Source organism: Neolamprologus multifasciatus, chromosome 2 (genome assembly GCF_963576455.1).
Source record: "Neolamprologus multifasciatus chromosome 2, fNeoMul1.2, whole genome shotgun sequence".
Lineage (NCBI taxonomy): Eukaryota > Metazoa > Chordata > Actinopteri > Cichliformes > Cichlidae > Neolamprologus > Neolamprologus multifasciatus.
This window is the reverse complement of record NC_140440.1, coordinates 3,182,415-3,196,365: the sequence shown is the minus strand read 5'-3', so window position 1 is coordinate 3,196,365 and position 13,951 is coordinate 3,182,415. Positions and strand designations below refer to the sequence as shown.

Here is a 13,951-nt window from a genome sequence, read left to right as displayed (position 1 = left end):
CGTGATCAGCGTCTCAGATCTGTGGATTAAACAGAAAGTGTTATCGAAATGTTTTACTGAACTCTGGGTTTGGCTGAAGGTCTGTAAGCTCTGTCTGGAAAAATCATATTTGCAATAAGAGAAATGTTAAAAATGAAGAGACTGGATGTACAGGATCAGAAACACACATATGCACTCACCACAGAGGCTCAGTGCTGGCTGAGGCCCAAAGGCCTGAACCCACAGGCAAAGAAAGGGGGGGCAGCCCACGATCTGGGCACATGGAGGGTGTGTGTGTGTGTGTGTTGCACTGACAGAGAGGAGGGACAGTGCAAGAAGTGGGTGGAGATGAGATCCTGAGGGAGTGCTGAGGTGTGTGTCTGGTGCAGATCCTCTGAAGGCGCTCAGGCTGAGACTCACTCCTGTAACTCTGCATGTTTGTACACTCGTCTTCTTTTTCTCATGAACTTTGCACCAAACTGTGATGGGAGGACGGCGGCTGTTGCCGCGCGAGCAAAGGATTTCTTTTAAAGTTCCCGAAGCGTGACGGGAGAGGAGAAAGAGGAATTCCTGGAAAAGACGTCTAACTGGACGTCAGGTAAGGTTTCCACTCTGCTTGCTGTTTATTGTGAAGAATAATACCACTATTTAGCACCTCAGTGTCACAAAACAGTAGCCAGGAGGAGCTTTAAACAGGACAGAGGAGCTGAAAACTACATGAAGCTCACATGTGAGAAAAGTTCAGTTTTTGCTTTAGTTTTAAAGCACATGTAGGTTTTCTCCGAGGGCAGCATCTCTCCTCGGGAGGATGTCTGAGGTTTAACACAGAGAATAAATGACACGTTTTAGAAAAGAGATAAAAGTGTGAGTGTGTGAAGTGTGTGATCTGACAGGTTTCGCTCCGAGCGTTAGTATGGGAGGAGAGTGAAGGAGCACATGTCAGCGCATGCAGGCTGACGTCGTGAGCTTCAGCCAAAGTTTCTCGGCCTTGTCTTCATATTTGTCCTCAAGCTGATTTACTGTATGAGCAGTTAAATATATAATCACGCCTCTGCAGAGCGCTGATAATTTGATGGTTTTGAAATAAGGGTTAGAAGGCGCTGAGGTGCTCCCGTGTCCGCCTGCGGGGTCCGCCTGCAAACTGAGCCATGGTGTTTGAAACCAATGGAGTGAGAGATAACCTTTAAAGACAAAAACACATAACTTCTCTAAAAGCACACTTCCCTTTTGCCCTGAACCTGGCGTGACCTCACAGAGTCTGTGTTGTGTCCAGTTGTAATTTGGCTGCCGTGACAATGGAGAACAGCCGTATCTCCTTCTTGTTCTTCTTCTTCTTTTGTTCTTTTGTTAGCGGAGTTGCAACAGCAGCTTGTCTGCCCGTTCTCTGGTCGACATGTTTGACTTGGTAAGGATTTTACCCTGGATACACCTAGAGCCAGGCCGGCACATGGTGTATGTTAGCTGGTGATCCCGTCAGAGGTGGAGTAACCAGATGCCACATCTCTTTCGTGTTTTTTAAGGGTGGATGTTCTGCTGGTATTTCACAGCCAAGCACTCCGTCTGGACCAATGGGTCATTTGTCCAGGGCCATTTAATGACGGCGTTGATAACACGGTCGTAATGACTTGTTGAGATAAAGATGTAGCTGGAAGGGTGGCTGAAACTGCCCGCCATAAATGAGAGATGGATGGTTAGCTGGGAGCTATTAGTCCAGCCTGCTGGGCTCTTGATGGGACTGAGCTAATGTCTCACAGAAGATTACACAGGATCAAAAACCAGTGCTGAGAGGGCAAAATGAGGTTACATGCACCCTGATTCAAACACACACATGCCTACCAGAGCAGCGACACACTTCTCCTCCTCCTCCTCTTCCTCACCGAGTCCAAACGAGCCTGATTGACTGATAGCTGCTCCCTGTTAGCATCCTGTGGCACTTCTGTAAATACAGTGCTGTGAGGCCAGAGTGACCCTGTGTGATTTAAACAGTCCCGCAACCTCACATCACATGACTCATACCTGCACACAGTGGCTTCGTACCTGTTCAGGTGATCTGTTTTGGTAAATGCTGGGTGTAAAGGGGTTAAATATGTCTCTCACAGCCACTGTAAGACACACACACACACACACACACACACATATCTGTGACGTGAGAGTTTTTATGAGGGCTTTCAGTAGTGCAGCGCCACATCTCTCACAGATGTTCCACAGTAAAAGCTTTGATTGTAAAACAGAGCTCGAACAGAGTTTCACAGCAGCATGTAAAAGCTGTGGCTGTCGGGCGTGGGTGGGAGGGGAGCTGCTCCTAAACAAGGAAAAATGTCTTATTTTGATCACAGATGTCGTTAGTCTGCACACGGAAAAGGACATGAAGGAAAAACGTGTGATTGTGCAACGCTGCAGTAACGTTCAGTTTAAAGTGAAAAAAACAACAGGTTAGTGTACTTGGGACAGATTTTTGGCAAATTAAATGAAAGTGCACACAGTGGTGGGGGCTGGTGGAGTGTCAATCACATGATTTTTGAGTCATCAGGACAGCAGATAGCTGAAAAAAACTCTGAAAATTGCAGGTACTGCTATAGTTTAGTCAGACTGCCTTTTCTCCAAAGGTTGATTCTGTTCATCTGGACGTAGCGTTTTCAGTGGGAGAAACGTTTCGTCACTCATCCAAGTGACTTCTTCAGTCTCAGCTGACTGCAGGTTTCCCCAAAACAGTACATGTGCATAATGACTGAAACCAGCCCACTGAAGGAACAATGGGCTGGGAGGTCACCTTCATCATAATTATGCAAATTCTCATGACCATTGATCAACAACCATGAGTACCATTCACAGAGAGTTGGTGAATGGCTGCAATCACAGCACTGTAAGATGGTAAAAGATGTACCCTTAGGCCCCCTCCTCGATTCAGAGATGGTCTTTCCCTTTTCACGTAAATGGCCTCCTTGACTCTCCTGGACAGATGTACAGATGTGTACATCCTGGACAGCCTGCCTTTTGATTGTTTTCTTAAGGCAAAATGATGCATTCTGGGTAAACTTTGAGGAGTCATGTTCAGTGGGATAGGTGTCTGAAAAAGGTTAATTTTTACCTACACATGATAGCAGCTGAACCCTCATTAAGTTACGAAGGCTCAAAAATAAAAATAAAACCTTTAAAGGCTCCAAACAGTAAAAAGATTTGGAGGTAAAAGTTTGCATGGCTTCATTAAATATGTTAAAGATGGTGTAGGTCAGGTGGGGAAGCTCTGGTTGATTTATCAATCTTTGAACTTCTCTGGCCGTGTCAGCGCACTGTGACCACACGTGTGTGTGTGTGTACTTGAATAAAGCTCATTTGATTTGGTGGACACACACAGCCCAGTTTGACGTTGCATGATCCTGACCACTAAAACCAGACAAACCTCTGAAAATGTTAACATTTAATAAACCACCAGTTACAAAACTGAACAGCAGAGCTCAGATTTTCCACATTCAGCCTGTTTAGTGTCTCTCTCACAGAGAACTGTCTCCGCGCAGCGGGCCAGGCCACCTTACGTATGACAGGCCGAGGCTGATGTCCGGACCGCAGCTCTCATCTGCCTTCGTTCACGATCACCTATGACTCAGAACGGTGAGGAGTCCCACGTGTACACTGAACCGGGGCAGATTGGACGTTTCTCTTTGAAACCCCCTGCTGAGGTTAGTGTCTCTGCTTTTGTTGTAGAGCAGAGCTCAGAGTAAAGGTTGGACACATTTCTGATCAAACCCAGAACATTAAATCATTTCACTCACTCTTTCCTCAACTCTTTATTTCTGACGGACTCTCCGATTGAGGTTTTCCTCACAGATGTCGGTCATCGATGCCGGGTTAAGTCCTACCACACTGTAACTCACTCAGATATAACCATTCAGCTAAAGGCCTCCACGCTCCAGCTTCACTCTGGGTGTGAGTGGGGTTAGTTTGGAGGCCACGACCTTTCCAGACAGAGGTCACCATTGTAACCTCACCCTGACAAAATCCAGCATCTGAATTTCGGCTGTGAAAGCTGCTTAAAGGGCTTAACATCTGCTTTTTAAGTTAAACACACCCTAGAAAGGCCCAGACTGCTGATTTTCATCAGATTACTGTGAGGAAGCTGGACTTTCAGCTCAAATAAAAAAACAAGCTGCCCTGCCACGAAGTTCACAGAGTAATGTTACTCTCAGCCTCATTATAAAGTCCCCCCAATAAAGCCCCGAAGCACTAATTTATATATGAGAACAGGTTAATAATTTGGGATGGTGACTGGAGCTGACCGTGCAGGGGTCAGGGGTCACAGTCACTGAGCTCTGCTAACGATCACGCAGGAAAAAAGCTATAAAGCGAGAGCAGAGCTGTGAGGCAGCTTCCATCAAAAAGAAGAAGTCATGGGGGTGGGGAGTCAGTCAGTCATACCTCCGACTGGCAGATCCCCAAGAGCCCGATTTTAATTGGTACCTGGAAGTAGGAGCGCATACAAGAGCTGCTGTCTGTTCTTATTTGAGTATTTTTTCACTTCATACCTCCACAGCCCTCAAACAGCAGAGCACGTTTCACTTCTCCTGTGAAGGTCCAAAAACACTCTGCAGACCTCTGGCTGTAAAAGAAAAAAGGTGACTGACACTTAACACCATGTAGAGTTTAAAGCCCTCCTAACCTGACACGTGGAGCCATCCTGCACCTGGTTGGTCCCTGAACTTAACCCGAGGTCTTTACAGATCTACGTGATGGAGGGATCTCTGTTCTGGTTTGGTCCTCTGAGGAATAAATCCAGTTGACCAAATGTGTCACACTGACAGAGTCTGCACTGTGTGCTGGTAGAGTCTCGATCAGTCGGATTGTTTCAGGAAACTGAGATGTCTGAATAGCAGAGAGGATGCAGGTGAAAGACAGAAAACGATTGCGTGTAAAGACGGGGCATGACTTCATGAGAAAACACAGTGTATGCATGAAAGCACCAATAATGCTGCATGTTACTGAGACGGCAAACAGATAAACTGCAGCTGCACGTGGCCGACAGGGTGGCTGTGGAAGTTCTGCCTTGTTGATAATCACTGATCACTGTGGGGTTGGCTGGTATTCGCTCTTCTTCATAGTCAGTTTCAAGTTCCAACAGGTTTGGCTTCATTGAATCTAACATTACAGTTAGGACTATCTTTGCAGCATCTGAGTGTCAGCCTCATCCTGGGCCACGGTCCGAGCTTCTGGAGGTTTATTTAAAGTCACGAGCCAGTGGTCGCTCTGCTGTCTGCTGCTCCATGAATGTAAACGTGAACCAAGCTGCACGTTTTCACTTTTCAGAACAGTTAATCAATAATAACCTATGGTTTTTCCCTGATTGTTGGGGTTCTCTCTGTATTACTCTAGGTCATGGCTATTCAACTACGAAGTTAGTTGGGCCAGATTTTCAAACCGAGGAATTTATCTGGGACAGATTTTTTTTTTGAAGCCAGTAAGCAGCAGATCACAATCAATTTCAAACCCACACAACTGTATTGAAAAACAAGTAATTTTTTTATTCCTTTTCCCCTGTAAATCTGGTGACCTCTCACAAATGCACACCAGAAGGTCCACTTAAAAAAAGGGAGCTATAACTAAACTATTTTTTGCACATTTGAAATAATAATAATAATAACAAAAAACATTTTGATAATTCCCTTTCAAATTAAAATAAATGTTTCGCTGACCACTCACTTTTCCTGCCATGGATGGAGCCCCATCCGTCACGAGTATACAGACACACATATCCAGACCATTTTCCTCAAAAAGAGCTTAAATCTTCTCAAACATTATTTCGCCAGCTGTGTGTCCCCCTAACGGTAGTAAGCCGTGAGCTGGGATCTCCTGCTATAGACATTACATCAGTTTTCTTCAGGTCATCTAACAGCATTTCAAACTCGTCTGACGCCAGAACTTCAACTCTACTAATATTTGAACTGTCCTACAGGGGTACGTTTTTAATAGCAGATGTCACACTTACTTTAATTTTTTCATCACTTTTCACCGCATCCACCACGGCCAGCATGCAGTATTTCACTGTTTCAGAATCTGTGAAAGGCCTTTTCTTCTTCGCCAAGAAACAAACACGAAGGGAAGATGCTGCAGCTCTCTTGGGCTGTACAGGACCCTCACCATGGTAGTACAACTCCGGTTGTAAGATTATTAAACTCGGTAAAATGAATAAGTATTTGTCAGTCCAGGCAGGGTTAAACCGACAGTTTTCATTGTCAATTTTGCGCTTTTGGAGTGAGAAAGACGTGCTGTTGTCGCATCATATATTACGATGATTGTTTAATATGTTTACATCACGGTGCATTGTGGGTTAAATATTGCTAGGCTACTAGGAGTGTTGCATTCACAGTCTACACTACGCTGTAGGAATATTTTAATTTTTAAAAAAATTAATTAATTAATTATTTTTTTGCGTTTTCTCTGTGTTTCTGCCAGGACCACAGGCAGGGCCACTCGCAGGTTGCTTCTGGGCCGCCATTTGAATAGGCTTGCTCTACTAGGTCTTAACCTTACAGAATAACGTGCTTTGATGCAACTGCTGTTGTGATTTAAATAAAACTGAATTGAACTGAAACTGCCAGCCAGAGTTGGCGAGAGCCTTTCCCGTCATCCGTCCATCCACGACTAACAACAATCACTCTCGGCGATGGTCATGTTCGAGATGACGTTCGTCATTTTTACAGCAGTAGCCTGTGAACTGTGACAGATCCATACCTGGACGATTCCTCTGAAATCACCTCACTAATCTGTCTGAGATGAGCCTGTCGGTGTTTTCACATCAGAAACTATGAAATGATTGTGTGAGGGACACACACTGTGCATAGATGTTCTGCAGACAACAGGCATTTCAAATGGCTGCTGACAATTTGCAAACAGTGCACCAATACAGGGATTAGCGGGGATTATAAGGGGCAACTCTTCAGGATTAATAAGAAGACCTTGAATCCCCTCTGAGGAAACTGGACCTGGCGTCGATGTTATTTTAGATGTAACTTATGATTCATGAGACATCTTCTTGTTTCATGTGGAGCGCTCTGATTGCTGTTCTTCATCATTTTTAAAACTCTTTCCAGCATTAAGCTGCAACGATGTGCTGCAGAGCTGCACGTGTCACAGAGCATAAAGCGACCTTTCGTCTGAAGGCGAGCAGTTGCTGGAGCACCTAATTGTCAAATTTGACATTTGGGGCTGATTTTGCTCTTAAAGGAGGAGGAAGACATTCTTCACGCTTTGCAGTCATCAGATCTTAGGTGTTTTTTTTTTCACCTTAAAACAAAAATGAGTACTTAATAAAGTGGCAGCGGGCGAAGCCTCCCCATCCATCACGGTCCGGCGCTGCAGCCCAGACTCATTACTGTGTGAGATTGTCCCAGTGTAACGGCCCTCTGTTGTTCTTTTTAATGGCTACCAAGGAAATTGAACTCTGCAATTATGCAAATGAAGATGAAAGTCTGAAAGTAAGTTGAGTTTCTGGCGGAGGAAAATGTGCCGCCGTACCTCGGCCCGGACGACTGAGCGCATTAAAGGATAAAAACTTCAAACCGCATTCTTAGTGTTTGTGTGGCTTCAGAAGAAAAAGGCCGCCACGTTACCGGCTCACTGATGTGCAGCTGTGGGCATGCTGGGACACTGGGTGATTAGTGTCAGTAAGTGATTTGTACTCAGCTAATTACTGATTGGTGGCACAGGTGAAATAACGTGAGCCAATCAGGCTTAAGCTTCAGTTTGAACTGTCTCCAGCTTCCTGCCTGAGCTTTCGGCTGTGCCGAGTTTGATCTGCACAGAGCTCAGCTGTTTGTCAATAATAAGAACGATCATTTTTAGCTTTAACACAGCGTTTGCTTTGTGAAGCTTTCACTGATTTCTCATCCTGAATTTGTGCACTTGTCATGGCCTCGTATTTATATGTAAACAGGTACAACATAAATCAGGTAAAAACTGCTGATGGGAACTGTTCCCAGACTTAAATACACGGTTTTGTGTGTATTTCTGAACCTGCATCCTGTCGGGGTCTCAGCAGGACAAACCTCCGACCTGCTGAGCCTCTCTGTCCTTTTCCTCCGTGCGCCATTAGCAGACGTCGCACACCTGGACCGAACAGGTCGACTCACCATAACCAACACTGGCCTTTTTAGATACGGGATGGCAGCGATAGGTTCATCTGAACTTTGTGCCTGTTTAAACTTCCCAGATGAATTAACAAATTTCCACAGGAGCTCTAATATCTAACTTTACTTATGTTAATTCAACACTAGAAATGATCGTAGGTCTGCTTATTATGGGCCTAAAGTCAGCTAAAAAGGCTCCTGTGCTGTGCATGCAGTGAGACTAAAGCTGTATGTGTAACTGGGTTTGTAGTATAAATGGATGATTTAGCTGTTGGAGAAATAAATAAAACACTGTTTTCATTTATGGAAGTGAACCTCAGCTCTGTGAAACACCTACACCTCAGCAACTCCTTTATGTGAAGACTGGGATATTAAATTTCAGGGCCCTCGTCTCTGCTCGCTTTTTTCAGAATGAGGGTGTAATCACTGACAAAAAGCAGGAAGTGGGTTGGTGGGATTAATACACTCACAGAGGGAGCAGGAGGAAGAATAATGCCAGACAGTTTCCAGTGACAAAAGGAAAACCCTGAGATCCTTTCACTCGCTCGGCGTTTCACTGCAGTTTCCTGGAGAAGAAGCTTTTGTACAAACATATGGCCGTAATTATTGTGCTCTTCAGGCTGAAACATTGTGCCCTGCCCTCCTTTTATAAAATACCCTCAGGTTTTCAGAGCCAGACTGGCAGCTCTGCGGATCCATGATTCAACTTGTTACGGGAGTCGTCACACAGGAAACTAACTACTACCTTCACGCTCAGTGAAGTGACTCATGTTCAGCTCCTCGTAGCATGGATGAGTAAGAACATAAGAGCAAAAGGCTTAATTTATAATGAACCTGAACTAGACGGAGCAGGCTGGAGGAGGGTTCCACTTTATGCAGGAAGTCAGACTATAAGAATAAACCATTTTTAAAAATGTATCACTTTTCAAAGCAAAATGAGGCCTGAAAAAGAGAAAAGTGTGACGTATTTCAAGGATGAGGCCTCATGCAGTTTTTTTCTTTCCTTGAACAGATGAGTCAGATTTAATTTTTAATTTAATTTTGAATGAGTCTGAGACGGTCATGATCAGTTCACGAGGAGATAATCTCCATGTGATGACACTTTGTTCCTCTCACACTCCCTCTGCCCACATTTTCTAAAAAAGTATATCTGGATTTTTTCCAGAGGCCTGTGGCAGTTCTATGAATCCAGATTCAGTGATAAGATCCACCAGCTTCCTTTTGTCTGATGGTGTGGAGGAAGTCATCTGGTTTCAGGAACTGTTCACTCTGACATGCAGCTGAAACCTTTAACTGAGTTTTCTACAAAATGCCCTCAAAGTAGATCTCTTATTTCTTTCTATGACTTTTCCAAAGCAGCTTTGCATGATTAATAGTTCAAAATAATCCTTCTTTGTGCCCCACAGCTCCTCTTCATTATTAATAAAGCTCTTTCAGCTCTGATTGGCTGCCCCCTGCTAACAGAAGTTTTAAACAGCAGGTAGGTGATGAGACCACATTAGAGAAACCTGCTCTATGTGACATCATCCAGAGCTTGGAGTGATAAAAGTGTTTGTATTACAGCACATCATCAGAAACATGTTAACGTCAGCATGAACCACGGGGACTCAGAGTTTTTTACATGAATGCAAATTATTCCGATTTTAAATCGGCGTGTTGAAAGGTTGCCCAGTTTGAGTTTTAAGAAGTGTTCGTGTCAGTTTAACTGAGCAAACGTTGTTGGTCAATTGATTTTTTTATTTGTTTTATACTGTGTTGCCAGGAAGTTTACACCTGATAAAATGCGAGGAAATTTAAGATGAAATGAAAAGATTATGCCAAAAATAAAAACCGAGACACAGCAAAGTCGGGAAAAAATAACAAAGATCTTAAAGATTGCTGAAAAAATGTACCAGCATGCACACCTGTGTTGAACTTAGACACTGCAGATAAGCTGCACATCAGGCCTCTGTGCTAAAAGTGCTGCACAGAGGCGGCGACCATTAAAGACAGGAAGCTGTCTTTGACCCCATCCAGCTCGCACTGACTGACGGGGCGGGACCAGGATGCAGATGCTGCTCTGTTTGAGCCCTGAGCCATAGGGATGCTGTGGAAATGTGAGCCATGCATTTAGCTGCAGGTTTCCACCTGGAGCTGTGTGTGACAGACCTCAGCGGCAGTGGAGGTTTGTGCCCCAAAATGAGCTCTGAGGGGGAAGCGCTGAGCTCACTGAACGGACAGTTTGCGATTTCCTGTGCAATGGGGCCGTTTGCTTTCAGAGCAGATCATCTCTCACGTTTCTTTAAGTGGTTTTCGCTCAAGTTCTGATAGGATTTTGACTCCACATGGAATTAAATTGTACCTGAGGTGTTCTTACTGATCGAAGAGCTGAGAACTTGTGGTCCTCCTCATGCATTTGCCCTTCTTCCTGATCTGCGCTTCTGTGAAGGATGACATGTATTCCTTCATTTCCTTTGCCTGTAAATTCCAACCAAAAGCACTCCGTGTGTTTTTTAAACCTTAGTCTGTTAGAAATAAGACAGCTTAAATCATCAGCCCAGAATGCACTGCAGATCCAGCGTGCACGCTAGCCTTCGCAGGTCAAAATGTACGTTAAACATTTACAGTTTATGGTATCCTAAGGCCCACACGGTGATCCCTTTATCCAGCGTTTGATAAAACAGAGCACCAGCGCCACTGCAGCCCTCTGAGCAGTTTGTATGAACGTGTGCTGATGAAACAAATCATCCTGATTTGTGAGGTTCATTACAGGTCGGCTCAAAGCTCATTAGATTCAAATGGATTTCATAATGTTTTCCAGTTTCCCAGCGAAGGTCGAATCCATCTTCGTCTCCCTGCTTTGGTCCTTTTTATTTCACCACTAGATGAAGAAGGATTAGATTCCTCCCGTGACTTTTTATGTTCCCAAACTGTGTTCAATACTCTAATATGCAGTAATATCAATATGCAGGTGCAGACTGGCACAGAGCAGACTGCAGTCGTACGTAAACTCCTTCAACAAGACGTGTTTATTAATCACTCTTTAATAACTCATTTTTAATACAATACCTGGCCTGCTAGTTTCTCCAAAAAAATGTTAAAAATCAAATCCTATTAGAGGACATGCTTGAACCTAAATCTGCATGATCGGGGAATTCCTGTTTTATGCTCAAAATTCCTCTTTAAAAAACACGTTACTCTACGTCCCCGTGCACGTGGTTTACATTTGTATATCTATTTGTATTTGACTGTCTCTAAGTGCTGCTGTACAAATGGTAAATATAAGACTTATCTTGTTTTATCTTATACTAAAACATTATATTATATATTTATTTGATAAGATTGCTTTAACCTTTAAATATTCAAACTGGACTAAATGAACATGTAAATGTTTAGATTTGACTGACTGACCATACATGAGGCTGAATCAAACAGCTTTGTCTGAGAACACAACGCTTTGCTTTGATTTGAAGATAAAAAATAATAATATATAATATATATAAAGACATTATGCGTGTGTATAGTGAGATGTTCAAGGGCCTTTTAATAATACAGGAGAAATTAAATAGACACAGGCACATGACGGGCCATCAGATTCAGGCTTCTCCTTAAAACTCATCTTAGAAACTAAAGCAGTGAAACGGGCACGTCTGCTTTCACCTGAGCTGAGCAGGTAACACTTTATAACACTGCTCCAACTAAGGGCTTAATTCTCCTGTAATTTATGTAATTATATTTACTTACAAATAGTTAAAGGTAAGACCATTTAAATAAGGAGGTAAAAAGTCAGGTGTAAGTAAGTAAGTTTTAGCGCTTGCGTAACAATATTTCCCAGTTTTACATTATAAGCACGCTTTTACAGGAAAAGAGACATTTGGACTGTGATTATAAAAATAAAGATGTAAAAATGTCCACATTTTCAGGCAGCATAAATATTCTCGGTGGAGAGATCAGCGATCTGTGAGGTGTACTAAAAAAGTCAAGTCAAACCCTGAAGCAGTGCATCTAAAATGTGCTGGTCACAAAATAGACGTGAGCACCAGAAAAAAATGATGATGCAGAAAGCCCGGCTAAATTACAAAACACCTTGCCTCTCTTTTGAAATCCAAGCTGTGACGTTGGCGTTTGTAATCTGATCAACTGTCACCATGTGAGTGGAGATAACACCCCTCATACCTGTCACCGTTCAGTGAAAGCTCCAGCGCCAGCCTACCTGGAGACTCGGGACCAAACCATCAGTGCGTCCGGGAGAGGTGTTTTCCTAAACCCACATGAGCGTGAGATTGTGTGAGATACTGGTATTCATAACTTTCTGGCACAATAAGGCATCTTTTGTCTTGCCCTTTTGTGTGTTCAGATTTGTTTAGACAACTGAAACCAAATGGTTGGTGTGAAGGTGCGAAGATATTCTATTTGAAATGGTTTATTTTTGTGGAGGAACTGGAGGTAGGAGGGAGAACTTTTCATGCATCTGATCTTGGGAAAATGAGTTTCTTCCTTCCAGATTCCTATGATTGGATGAACTGTCAGAGACGCAGTGAGGACCCAAGTGTCTCGACCTCCAGCTGCTCTCAATTCCAGCTAGCATGGTGTGGGCATCCTCATTATTTTCCAGATTCCTTGGGCACATCACACTCTTTGCACTCCTCTGAACAAAGTGAGCTTCACTGTTAAAGCAGTTGTGTGATTCATGGCGTTAGGTCGTTTGTGAGTTACTTTTAGCTTTTTGTGTCCTGACGGGGTTGATCTTTCTGCCAGCACGCCGTGTACACGCCATCAATCAGAGGCTTGGACCACATGGACATGAACCACAGGAAAACATTAGCATAGGTAGATATGGCGATTCCAGAGATGCTGAAGAGTTATGCTACAATGCTGATGTATGGAAACATGGATTAGGTTCAGAAGGATATTGGGGGTTATGATTTTGAAAGAGAAACTTCGTGTAAGACAACACTGGCAGTGACATCCTTAGCCGAGCAATAATTTTTGATGCATGTCTTCATCAGATTTAAGTTTTAGGCCTCTAAATCATCAGGGGGATGTTTTCATCCTAACCCCCTTAAATGATTTTGTTTGTATAAACAAATTGTGAGCAATACATTGGACAAAATGCTGAATGTAGCAAAAATGGTAAAAAAAATTGTGATTTTTTTAGCATGATCATCGTCATCATCATCAGGTTTGGTCCAAGTCCATCTTTTCAGAACATGTTCAGCTGCTGCTACTGTGACTCATTTATGCAGAAGGTGTAAACAGGTTAAAACCACTGTCTTCCCCTAAGGCTAACCCGGTTTAGACTCTGAAGTTTGCCAGGAAGTCAAAGAGAAAGTAAAAAAAGGAATTATAACTGCACCCTATGCCTCCAACCTTGCAACAGACACTGTAGGTCTGTTACTCAGGTGCGTTATTTCTCGCTACAGCTGGCGCATGAATTGAATCTGATTAAAAAGCATTGTCTTTCAGAACAACTTATAATAAAAGATGCTGTAAAACTGGAAGAAAAAAAAGACAAAACACACATGTGAGCTTTGTAGAGTTGGACATGAATGTGGGCTGCAGGTAGTGATTGTTGGTTTTATCTGTTTAACTTTTTGATCAGGTCTTCCCTGTACAAGGTTATGGGTGCAGCAGTTTAATGACTCATGCCTCCAAGTGCTCTCAGTCTCTGAGCCACCCACCATCACCTACCAGGTCATGCAACTGTAGACTCCTCCACACATCGGTTGCAATGACTGAAGGCGATTATTGGGACAACTCTGCGCTGCTGATATTCAGCCTTTTATCCAGCGTTTTACTGGTTTTACATTTTGTCAAGACAAGTTAGGACAAGAGTGAGACGCCTCTCCGCAGCATCCCTTCGGCTGTTGTGTCAA

General features: G+C 43.4%; 1 protein-coding gene across 1 annotated transcript in view; it reads left to right on the top strand.

The window, feature by feature from the left end:
* The first annotated feature begins 360 nt into the window (after positions 1-360).
* Positions 361-13,951, top strand: part of fat2 (FAT atypical cadherin 2) — a 103,512-nt gene continuing 89,921 nt past the window's right edge. The window contains exon 1 of the mRNA XM_085182876.1: positions 361-577. The gene's annotated coding sequence lies outside the window, so the exon portion shown is untranslated. The remainder of the gene's footprint in view (positions 578-13,951) is intronic.